Source organism: Schistocerca serialis, chromosome 1 (assembly GCF_023864345.2).
Source record: "Schistocerca serialis cubense isolate TAMUIC-IGC-003099 chromosome 1, iqSchSeri2.2, whole genome shotgun sequence".
Classification (NCBI taxonomy): Eukaryota; Metazoa; Arthropoda; class Insecta; order Orthoptera; family Acrididae; genus Schistocerca; species Schistocerca serialis.
This window is the reverse complement of record NC_064638.1, coordinates 730,558,345-730,570,126: the sequence shown is the minus strand read 5'-3', so window position 1 is coordinate 730,570,126 and position 11,782 is coordinate 730,558,345. Positions and strand designations below refer to the sequence as shown.

The following is an 11,782-nucleotide window of genomic DNA, read 5'->3' as shown; positions in this document are numbered from 1 at the left end:
TTGATCTTTCACCTTTTGTATTTTTGATCTGTAAAGTTAATTATCATTCCCGTAAAGCCTAAAACTGCACAATAATAGTTATTAATTTAAATTTTGGCGTTGGTTTGGCATTAGCATTTCAGAATAATTGTTCAATTGTTATTTCTAACGCCTGACAAAGCCTACAGTCTCTTGTTCTGTATTAATCGAAACATTGGTATCACTTCTAAAATTATTTAAAATATTCTCGGAAGATAGCATTCCAATCTTGTTATACAGTTTTAAATAAATTGTCTCATATATTTTAAGAATGGTGATTAATCTTCATATGGGTCCAACCTTTCCAAACCTTGAGCAATCAATAAATCGCAGTAAGCACATGGTCGTATTGGCATGGAGTAATACGAAACATACTCATGGTCGTCAGATGCTACTCTCAGATGACAGTGAACGTACGTAACTATTGCATGTACCCTTTCACGAAACGATTATGCTCTTCCTCGCTTCCGGGGTGGCGGCGTTTGTGCATTCTCCATCAACGACGACGTTTCATGAGCGTGTTATCGTGCTACTGCACGGTTCATCTTAATCATTGAGTCGCCTGTCTAGTTGTCATAATTATGTGCTATACGACATTACGTAGTCTCATAAAAGTATGTCCTTTGTCACTTACACTTTTATCGAAATATCGTTACTTACTTCCTGATAAAGTGCAACATTGCTAAGTGTTACTGGAAGTCCGCAGCTCGTGGTCGTGCGGTAGCGTTCTCGCTTCCCACGCCCGGGTTCCCGGGTTCGATTCCCGGCGGGATCAGGGATTTGCTCTGCCTCGTGATGACTGGGTGTTGTGTGCTGTCCTTAGGTTAGTTAGGTTTAAGTAGTTCTAAGTTCTAGGGGACTGATGACCATAGATGTTAAGTCCCATAGTGCTCAGAACCATTTGTTACTGCAAGTATTTTGCGATATAAGTTATTGCTGCTTTGACCTTCGAAGACCATCGATTCAATCCATTTTGCCGGTATCGACGTTTGAAGGAGAATTTTGTTTGTACAGACTATGTTTCAATGTATAAGATAGTTGCCATCTTTATCCAAGTAGTCCAAGTATGATATCATTTCTACTATCTGATTATTTATCTCTGTAGACAACACAGAGTGAGGCAAATTAAAAATCTATATGTAAAGATGGTGTCTGTTCTTTCGGACGTGTCCGAAATTATTATATAAATTATATATATAGTTAAGGCTCACCGGCCATTTGACCATCTTCTGTGCGGATGCACACATATTGCCCGAACTCTTACGGGAATCGGCAGTAAAGCCGCGAGTAACGAGTGTAATGAGCAGGGGCAGTATGAATATAGTGGGGGACAATCAGTTGGGAATGTGGGTCTCACGGGAGGCGTCCCTGAGATAAGTCACTGCAGTCACACTATCCTCGGTGGCTCAGATGGATACAGCGTCTGCCATGTAAGCAGGAGATCCCGGATTCGAGTCCCGGTCGGGGCACACATTTTCAACTGTCCCCATTGACATGTATCAACGCCTGTAAGGGTATTCATTTCATTGTATTGATTTGATTGTAACTTCATTCTAACGAGCTGCACGGTCACCGATGGTATCTGTTCTTCCGGACAGATACCATCTTCATATACACTCATGTTCATAAATTAAGGATAATTGCAGAATGTAGTGCACACAACGTGACGCTACACAAAACTGGCGCTAGTAGCATAGGCACATAGGGAACACACACGACACAGATCTGTAAGTCCACGGTATTGGTGAGAAAACCGTCCCGAAACACATGTGCTACAAACCGCCACTGTTTCCTGCGCATGTACCCCGACATCAATATGGGATATGATCACCATGTACACGTTCACAGGCCACACAACGTGTTGGAATACTCTGGAGCAGGCGGTCAAGCAGCTGCTGGGGTGTAGCCTCCCATTCTTTCAGCAGTGCCTGTCGGCGCTCCTGAAGTGTCCTAGGGGTTTGAATACGTGCAGCGATACGCCGGACTAGAGCATCCCAGACGTACTCGGTGGGGTTTAGGTCTGGAGAACAGACAGGCCACTCCATTCACCTGATATCTTCTGTTTCAAGGTACTCCTCCACGATGGCAGCTCGGTGGGACCGTGCGTTATCATCCATCAGGAGGAAGGTGGGACCCACTGCATCCCTGAAAAGGCGGACATATTGGTGCAAAATGACGTCCCGATACACCTGAACTGTTAAAGTTCCTCTGTCAAAGACATGCAGGGGTGTACGTGCACCAATCATAATCCCACCCCACACCATCAAACCACGACCTCCATACAGGTCCCTTTCAAGGACATTAAGGGGTTGGTATCTGGTTCCTGGTTCACGCCAGATGAAAACCCGGCGAAAATCACTGTTCAGACTATACCTGGACTCGTCCGTGAACATAACCTGGGACCACTGTTCCAATGACCATGTACTGTGTTTTTGAGAGCAGGCTTTATGGGCTCACCTGCGATCAGGGGTCAGTGGAATGCACCTTGCAGGTCTCTGGGCGAATAAACCATGTCTGTTCAGTCGTCTGTACACTGAGTGTCTGAAGACAACTGTTACAGTGGCTGCGGTAAGGTCCCGAGCAAGGCTACCTGCAGTACTCCACGGCCGTCTGTGGGCACTGATGGTGAGACATAGGTCTTCTTGTGGTGTCGAACACTGCGGACGTACCGTACTGTAGCGCCTGGACACGTTTCCTGTCTGCTGGAATCGTTGCCATAATCCTGAGATCACACTTTGTGGCACACGGAGGGTCAGTGCTACGACGTGCTGTCTTTGACCAGCCTCCAGTCGCCCTAGTACTCTACCCCTCATAACGTCATCAATTTGTGTTCTTTGAGCCATTTTCAACAAACAGTCGCCATTAGCACGTCTGAAAACTTCTGCACACTTACTCGCTGCACCGTAATCTGACATGCACCAACACACCTCTGCGTATGTGGACTGCTGCCAGCGCCACTATGTGACGACCGCAGGTCAAATGCATCGCCTGGTGATACCCCGAGGTGATTTAAACCCGCAAACCGCCCACCAGAGCGATGTTCCACCATGTATTAGTATTATCCTTAGTTTATGAGCATGAGTGTATATATAGTTAAGGCTCATCGACCATTTGACCATCTTCTGTGCAGATGCACACACATTGCCCGAACTCTTCCGGGAATCGGTAAAGCCGCAAGTAATGAGTGCAACGGGCAGGGGCACTATGAATATTGTGCGTCAGCCGGCACGGTAGCTCAGCGTGTTCGGTCAGAGGGTTAGCAGCCCTCTGTAATAAAAAAAACTGAGTTAATCGATCAAAAACGAACTTAAACGGATGTCTTACGACGTCCGCCCCGAGCAGATGCAAGGAACAAAGGAGAACAAAATGAGATTTAAAAAAAAAGAAAAAGATGGATAGAGCGTTTGCCATGTAAGCAAGAGATCCCGGGTTCGAGTCCCTGTCGGGGCACACATTTTCAACTGTCCCCGTTGACGTATATCAATGCCTGTATGCAATTAAGGGTATTCATTTCACTGTATTGATTTAATTTAACCTCTACCACGCTCGTGTTGTATCCTCCGTATTTTGCTACGCTTTTGAATCGGCTCATGTGCTACCGTAGCCACATCAATCCTAACGCATACACCTCCTTCCCCCTGTCACCATTTCTCGACCCTGTTTTTCTCAGCAGTGAATATCACACTTGCGAGATCTGCATCGTCTGTGATTTCGACCGCTATGTACACCATACGGCAACCACAGCCGTGCAGTCAGTAAGTACCTTGTAAGGACGGCGTGGCAGAAATGACTATTAGCAAGGAAGTGCACAAGTACTGCTCACAACGTTCAAAAGCTATACTAGAATTTTCAGTCCACTGTGCATAACTGTGAAAGGGTGGAATAGGTGCCCGCCTCTTTCCTAGGTAATAAGTCCACACTTTCCGCCCCGAGCTATAATTGTGGAAAATAAAGTACTCGTAGTACTCGTAAAAAGTAACACACCATACGGTTCACGAAATGAAACTTTATCTCGTTTTTAAAGTAGCAAATGTTCCTTAATTTGTACGTTAGTAGAAGAACTGTTTCGATTTCATTGACCGCTTATTGTCGATATTACCGCTGCCACACAAATAAAGTATCGTCGACGAGCAATATATTTGCGATAGCGAGATCCAGTCAAAGATGGAGCAGAGGGCCACTTACTGCGACCAGAATAACCTTTTTCAAGTGACGAACGTAAGCATTGCTGCCGTTCCCTCTTTATGAGAGTTGTAGAGTCTCGTTAACAGCTGAGAATTTCCACACCTGCCGCTCTAGTTCTGTCAGGAAACTTAATTTTAATTAATTCACTTATTTTAAAAATAGTTGATGGTCTCCTAGCAACCTTAACAGGCGCTACTCTTATGAAAATGATTAAATATTTACAAAAAATGAAGAAATGCCGGTTTTATTATGAAAATGAAGGTTAAAAAAATTAATATTAGTCCTTATAGGTTAACAAAAGAGTGCCACTAATTCGTAACCAGACTAAAATTCCAGTTTGTTCCTTCAGACGCAATAGCATCGTCTAAGTGAAGTACAAGAAATATTAGATTTCATAGTCGCTGTGACGATATGGCAATTACAGACAGACCGGACAACGAAAGAGGGAAATGGACTTTGTTCTTTTTAAAGGAACCATCTCCACATTCACGTAATGCTGTTTAGAGAAACGACGGAAAACCTAAACTGGATGGCCGAATGACGATTTGAACTCGTGTGGTAGAGCTTCATTGTGCTAATCAGCTTGGCAGTACTTGACAAAATAAGCTTTAGTGACATTAAATTTACGATAACAAATAATCTATGGAGAGGAACGATAGAGAGATGCTTTCCAGAAAATATTTTATTAAAGTTAAGCGCTGGTGTTGTACTGTTCAACAAGCTAGAAAGAACCATCCGTGTGTCTTGTTTACAGATCGCCGAGTATACAAGGTGCGTTAAGTGAAATAGAAAGTGCAATGTAGCCCAATAAAATTGTAACAACGTGAGGGCAGAGTAGAACAAACGTCGAATCGGCATGAAGTGTACTACATACTCGAATATGCAAGTGGTTAACATTTCAGTGTAGCCGCACAAAAGTGCGTGAGCATAACACAGCCGACTTTCAAGGGAAGATTATGTAGCGGCTTCCTCACAGAGAAGTAGCAGATTACCATCTATCCTACGCTACAGAGCAGACAAGCCCCGAACCCCAAGTTCTGTGAAGAGTCGTGGACGTCCAACCATTTAGCGTCTGTCCTTTTACTTCTTCCTGTAGATACAATAGTAGCGCGTGAGAGAGCAGAAATGGGGCGCTCCGCGGAACTCACGGACTTTGAACGTAATCAGGTGATTGGGTATCACTTGTGGCATACGTCTGTACACGAGATCTCCACACTCCTAAAATCCCGAAGTCCACTGTTTCCGATGTGATAGTGAAGTGGAAACGTGAAGGGACACGTACAGCAGAAAAGCGTACAGGCCGACCACGTCTGTTGACTGACAAGAGACCGCCGACAGTTGAAGAGGGTCGTACTGTGTAAGAGGCAGACATCTACCCAGACCACCACACAAAGATTGCAAACGGCATCAGGATCTACTGCAAGTACTTTGATTGTTTGGCGGGAGGTTAGAAAACTTGAATTTCATTTTCGAGCGGCTGCTCGTAAGCCTCATATCACGCCAGTAAATGCCAAACGACGCCTGTCTTGGTGTAAGGATCGTAAACACTGGACGATTGAACAGTGGAGAAACATTGTGGAGTGACGAATCACGGTACACAATGTGGCGATCCGCTGGCGGGATGTGGGTATGGCGAATGCCCGATGAACGTCATCTGCCAGCGTGTGTAGTGCCAGCAGTAAAATTCAGAGGCGGCAGTGTTATGGTGTGGTCAGTGTCACTAGCACAGCACAGGCCTACATTGATGTTTTAAGCACCTTCTTGCTTTCCGCTGTTCGAGAGCAATGCCGGGATGGCTATTGCACCTTTCAACACTATCGAGCACCTGTTCATAACGCATAGCCTGTGGCGGAGTGGTTACACGACAATAACATCCTTGTAATGGACTGGACTGCACAGAGTCCTGACTTGAATACTATAGAACATATTTGGGATGTTTTGGAAAGCCGACTTCGTGCCAGGCCTCACTGACCGACATCAATATCTCTCCTCAGTGCAGCACGCCGTGAAGAATGGGCTGCCATTCCCCAAGAAACCTTCCAGCACCTGATTGAACGTATGCCTGCGAGGGTGGAAGCTGTCATCAAGGCTAAGGGTAGGCCAACAGCGTATTGAATTCCAGAATTACCGATGGAGGGCGGCAGGAGCTTGAAAGACATTTTCTGCCAGGTGTCCGGATATTTTTGATCACATAGTCTATTTGCCAAACCAAATCCTTCGGTAGGATTTTCATGGGGTCCAGCGTGGTCAGTCACTCCAACTCACTCGTTTCCAGTCATTCACCGCCCAGTGGCGTCTCCATTTAGAACACCTCAAAGGTGACTACAGAAATGTGTGGCTGCTCAGCCATCATACCTCGTTGTTTTTAACTCCCTGCGTACAGTCATGGTACCAGCTTGACTGCTGGCAGCACGAGTGCATCCCTCCTCTGCAATGCAATGATTGACGGTCCCTGGCTGTCAGAGTGCGAGGCCTATCAGGTGTTGTCCTAGCTGTAATCGTTCCATCGCATTTCAAATTGACAGTCACATCACCAGCAGTTGACTTGGCGAGTTTTAGAAAGATTGAAAATACTCAGATGGATTTGTTACTCAAGTGACATCTAACGATTAGTCCGCCTTTAAAGTCACTGAGGTCTCTAGACCGACCCATTCTACTGTTACTGCCCCTCTACTGACAACACATTACTCTCCGCCTCCTTTTATTCCCATGGGTCCGCCTCGCGAGGCAGCAGTGGTCAATTCCTCACTACGAAGGAGTGTCCACATACTCTTCATCAAACAATGTGTGATGATTTCAGTGTTCTGACTGTGCGGCAACCGGATAAGATTGATAAATGTATATTCGGATTCATGCAGTGTGACACAACACTACATCAGCGTCTCTGCGAATTTCGTTTATTTATTTATTAACATTGCAGAGTGACCCACCGCCTTGGTAACTACAGTGGTTCGTTTGCTACTAAAAGCTAGTAACAAACTGCAGAGACAGACTCTTCGATTTCTACAGCTTCTCTCAGTGCTTTTACTTTTCTTGTTGTTAGATAATTACATTGTTAAATAAAAAAAAGTGTGATACATAAAGTAGATTTTGGAAAAGGAAAACAAATTTCGGTATGACCTTAAGAGGAAAATAGTAGACGAAAGCAAAGGTTTTGATGGTTAAATGGGTCCCCCCCCCCTCCCCCCCCCCTCTTACCTGGCTCAAGTGGGAGGGCTGCAGTAAACACTTGTAACCCGTGTCACTTAAATTAGCATATCCTATTCTATTAAGGCTACTACCGTATGTATGTATGTCGCGAGATCAATTCTACATGGTTTGTACACTGAAGCGCCGAAGTACTGGCATAGGCAAGCGTATTCAGATGCAGAGATATGTAAACGGGCAGAATACGGTGCTGCGGCCGGCAGCGCCTATATGACAACAAGTGTCTGGCGCAGTTGTTACATCGGTTACTGCTGATACAATGGCAGGTTATCAAGAAATAGTGAGTTTGAACGTGGTGTTATAGTCGGCTCAAGAGCGATGGTCCACAGTATCTCCGAGGTAGCGACGAAGTGGGGGTCTTCCCGTACGACCATTTCACGAGCGTACCGTGAATATCAGGAATCCGCTAAAACATCAGATTTCCGTGATCGCTGCGGCCGGAAAAAGATCCTGCGGGAACGGGACCAACGACGAATGAAGAGAAACGTCCAACGTGACAGACGTGCAATCCTTAGGCAAATTGCTGCAGATTTCAGTGCTGGGATGTCAACAAATGTCACCTGCGAGCCTCTCAACGAATCATCATCGATATGGGCTTTCAGAGCCGAAGGACCACTCGTGTACCCTTGATGTCTACACGACGCAAAGCTTTATGCCTCGCCTGCGTCCGTCAACACTGACACTAGGCTGTTGATGACTGAAAACATGTTACTTGGTCAGACAAGACACATTTTAAATTGTATCGAGCGGATGGACGTGTACGGGTATGGAGACAACCTCATGAATCCATGGACCCACATGTCAACAGGCGACTGTTTAAGCTGGTGGAGGTTTTGTAATGGTGTGGGCGTGTGCATTGCAATGTTGTGGGACCGCTGATACGTCTACGTGCGACTCTGACAGGTGACACGCATGTAGGCATCCTCTCTGATCATCTGCATCCATTCATGTCCATAGTGCGGACTGGGCAATTTCATCAGGATAATGCGACACCCCCACATGTCCAGAATTGCTACAGAGTGGCTCCAGGAACACTCTTCTGAGTTTAAACTCTTCCGTTGTCCACCAAACTCACAGAAATGAACATTATTGAGCATATCTGTGATCCCTTGCAACGTGCTGTTCAGAAGAGATCTCCACCCCCTTCATTCTCTTTCGGATTTATGGACAGTCCCGCAGGATTCATGGTGTCAGTTCCCTCCAGCACTACTTCAGACATTGGTCGAGTCCGTGCCACGTCTTTCTGCCGCACTTCTGCGTGCTCGCGGGGGCCCTACACGATATAAGATAGGTGTACCAGTTTCTTTGGCTCTTCATTGTATATGACGTTGTTATAATTACTGCCTCCATGTGCCCGCACCATAAGTGCGATAGGACCTCGGAAGGGTCACATCGAACCTCGTCTCCCTGAAGAGCACTTCTTACCCATGTTCTTCGTTCGTGTTTACGTAGTTGAGTCTTATTACACTGCATATGTGTTTTTATGTACAATGTTACAAAATTCACGTGTTTTACAGTTTGCATCTGATACAGTTTGCGTACTGTAAAATTACATGTTTGAAAATAATGATCGAAAGAACTAGAGAATTACTTGTTTCCCTTTGTACAGACAGGAAAATTCGTTGTTTTATTTCTTATTACTAACTTATTTCTAAATTCCATGTGTATATTACTTGTAGTATTGTTGCAGTCGTATGATCTGCTGTTATGCCGTGCATGTATCTGTATCTGGTAATGATGGTGTGTTCATATCATCAGTTGCGGCTGTATATTCATGTTTCCATATCACTGTTTGAATCAATGTTGTCCTACCTTTCATGTTGTGGCGTAGGTTTGTATCTGGTCGTGATCTTGTATATGGTTCCTGCTGCTTATAAGTCTTGTGTATCACTCTTGGTATTTCATCAGTGATGCGGTAAAACATGTTCTGTTTATTTGGGGTTCTTAAAGGTTTGCCTATACCTTCGATTTCTGTTATTGTTCTTACGTGTGTTATGTGTTCGATGGATCCACGTTCTCGACATTCACATGTACCACTCTGGCTGAGGCCAAAGCAGTGCACGTGTGTAGTGGGAGGGCCATGGTCCGTCAAGAAGTGTGCCTTACCACGACCTACGTCAACGTGCCTTAGCCTCAACCGTTCCCGGATGTTTCCGATTCTTTTACCATGTCTCAGCAATCCGAAAATGTAATTGGCGTTTTTCTGTAATATACTTCCCTTTTATCTTATGTACCTTGTCTAGTCTTCCCCGTTTGAGACAGTATGCTGCCGCTCTGTGTCTAATGGCTATGTCAACGGGATATGTTACAGTACAGCGCTTAGGGCTTCCACGGGCGTGGTGCCAAATGCTCCCGACATTGTAAGCAATACACCGCTTTATCCACACTTCACGATGGTTTTGTGGGTCGAGACTGACAGTCGAAGTAGCCAGACGCTTGCTGAGAGGGACATAATAGAATCAAAGAAGACTTTGTGACAAAAAATGGTTCAAATGGCTCTGAGCACTATGGGACTTAACTTCTAAGGTCATCAGTCCCCTAGAACTTATAACTACTTAAACCTAACTAACCTAAGGACACCACACACATTCATGCCCGAGGCAGGATTCGAACCTGCCACCGTAGAGGTCGCGCGGTTCCAGACTGTAGCGCCTAGAACCTCTCGGCCGCTGCGGCCGGCACTGTCTGACACATTCTTAGTGTCTGCACAGATAGTTTGTAGTAAGTTCAGTTTAGCGTGGCAAGTTTGCGCAATAGTCCTGTCGCTTTTTCAGTTGTAAGTTGTGTGTTCGTTGAATGTCGGTCGCTCGTCGACGTGTCTACAAATGTATTTGGTTGTTATTCTTCCCTGCATGCTAGTGCTGTTCAGTCTAATGGTGGGATTTCCCTGCAGTGCCCTTGAATCAGTAAATATACTGTCCTGTTTGCGGCATTCGTAAGTTTTTTACGATTTCAACATTCATTCAGTTATTTTTATAAGGAGGTGTATAGCCTTGCTCTTTTGTGTTACTGCTTGCCATTGAGCGAACCCATTTATGCAGTCGTCCATTAAGCTATCGCGTAGGACTGTTGATGTCTGCATCTCTCGTAGCCTTGTGAACAAGGCACGCTACCAGAGACTGTCGATAACGCCGGCTATATCTGCTACTATCGCTACTGCGTATTTTTCTTGTGTTTCCTCTGTTATTCCCAGCGCGCGGTTAACTGCATCGTCCATTGAGCTTTTGAGTCTAAAGCCATACTGATGTGGACTAAAGCCGCAAAGCCTCCTGCAAATACAATAGTATAACAAAATACGCACATAATTTCAGGATCCCTGCTCACTTAATTTGAACACATGAGGCGTTAACGAAGGCTGCGGGAAACTGACTGAAATACACACACTACAGACGAAGCATAGATTACACGAGGATCTGTCGACACTATGCTAGTAGGCTACTAACACTTCAGCGGTTATACATAGGTCTACAAACACAAAATAATATGAAGAAGCGTCTGCAATGGCAGTTAGAGAATATGCAATTAACATTGTACTTGTACTTGTAAAATGCATGAATCTGAAATGTACCATCAGTGTATTATTATAATCTATTGACATCTATTGACATCGTTAATACTGCTAAAATATTCGAGTAAATAATCTGCAAGTAATCGTTAAGTGAAACTGTAACTGCATAGATACATTTAGTTCAGATAGGGGTGAATGAATGTCTGCAGCTGTATGCGTAGCTCAGTGGCGTACTCGCTTCGGCAGTATATGTACTAAACTTGGAAAGACCCAGAGAAGATTAGTACGGCCCCTGCGCAAGGATGAAACGCAAAATAGTGAAGCATTACACGTTTTTGTATCCGGTATGTAATCGTCAAGGAGTTGGACGAAGTGTAAAACCCCTTTTTTGTTCGAATGTTTCATTCCTGTTACCTTGCTTTTGGTAAACTTGACAAAAAGCCAAAGGTGTCGAATTCCTTTTCAGATATATTGTTAGACAGTTTGTCCCATTTTTGTGGCCCTGTTTATATTTTTTCGTTAGGTAAAAAAAAAAAAAATAAAGAAAAATTCTTGCATGCCACGACTGGAGATGACGTTTTTCTTTTTAAGTGGCAGAAACCATGTAGGATTAATTCCGATTCTGTTTTTTTCTTTATTGAATAGCAAGTTGGAAGGTTTCAACCATGAATAAATAAATAAAGACAAAAAATTAAAATAAAGGTCAGTATCATGTGTGGGGCCTGCACAGCGACAGACCAGGGGGGGGGGGGGGGGGGAGGGGAAGAGGGGCGGTGTGGCTTCGTGCATTGGCCTCAGCATTCGACCCCTGACCACCTTTTTTCCACCCACTATAAGAAAAAAAAATCCGGATCCAAGAAATTT

The 11,782-nt window shown here is 44.7% G+C and overlaps 1 non-coding gene across 1 annotated transcript; it reads left to right on the top strand.

Annotated features, from left to right (window-relative positions):
• The first annotated feature begins 11,148 nt into the window (after positions 1-11,148).
• LOC126424441 (U6 spliceosomal RNA) lies at positions 11,149-11,255 on the top strand. Its single transcript, XR_007576171.1, has one exon. It is a non-coding gene; the product is annotated as a U6 spliceosomal RNA (small nuclear RNA).
• Positions 11,256-11,782: the final 527 nt, after the last annotated feature.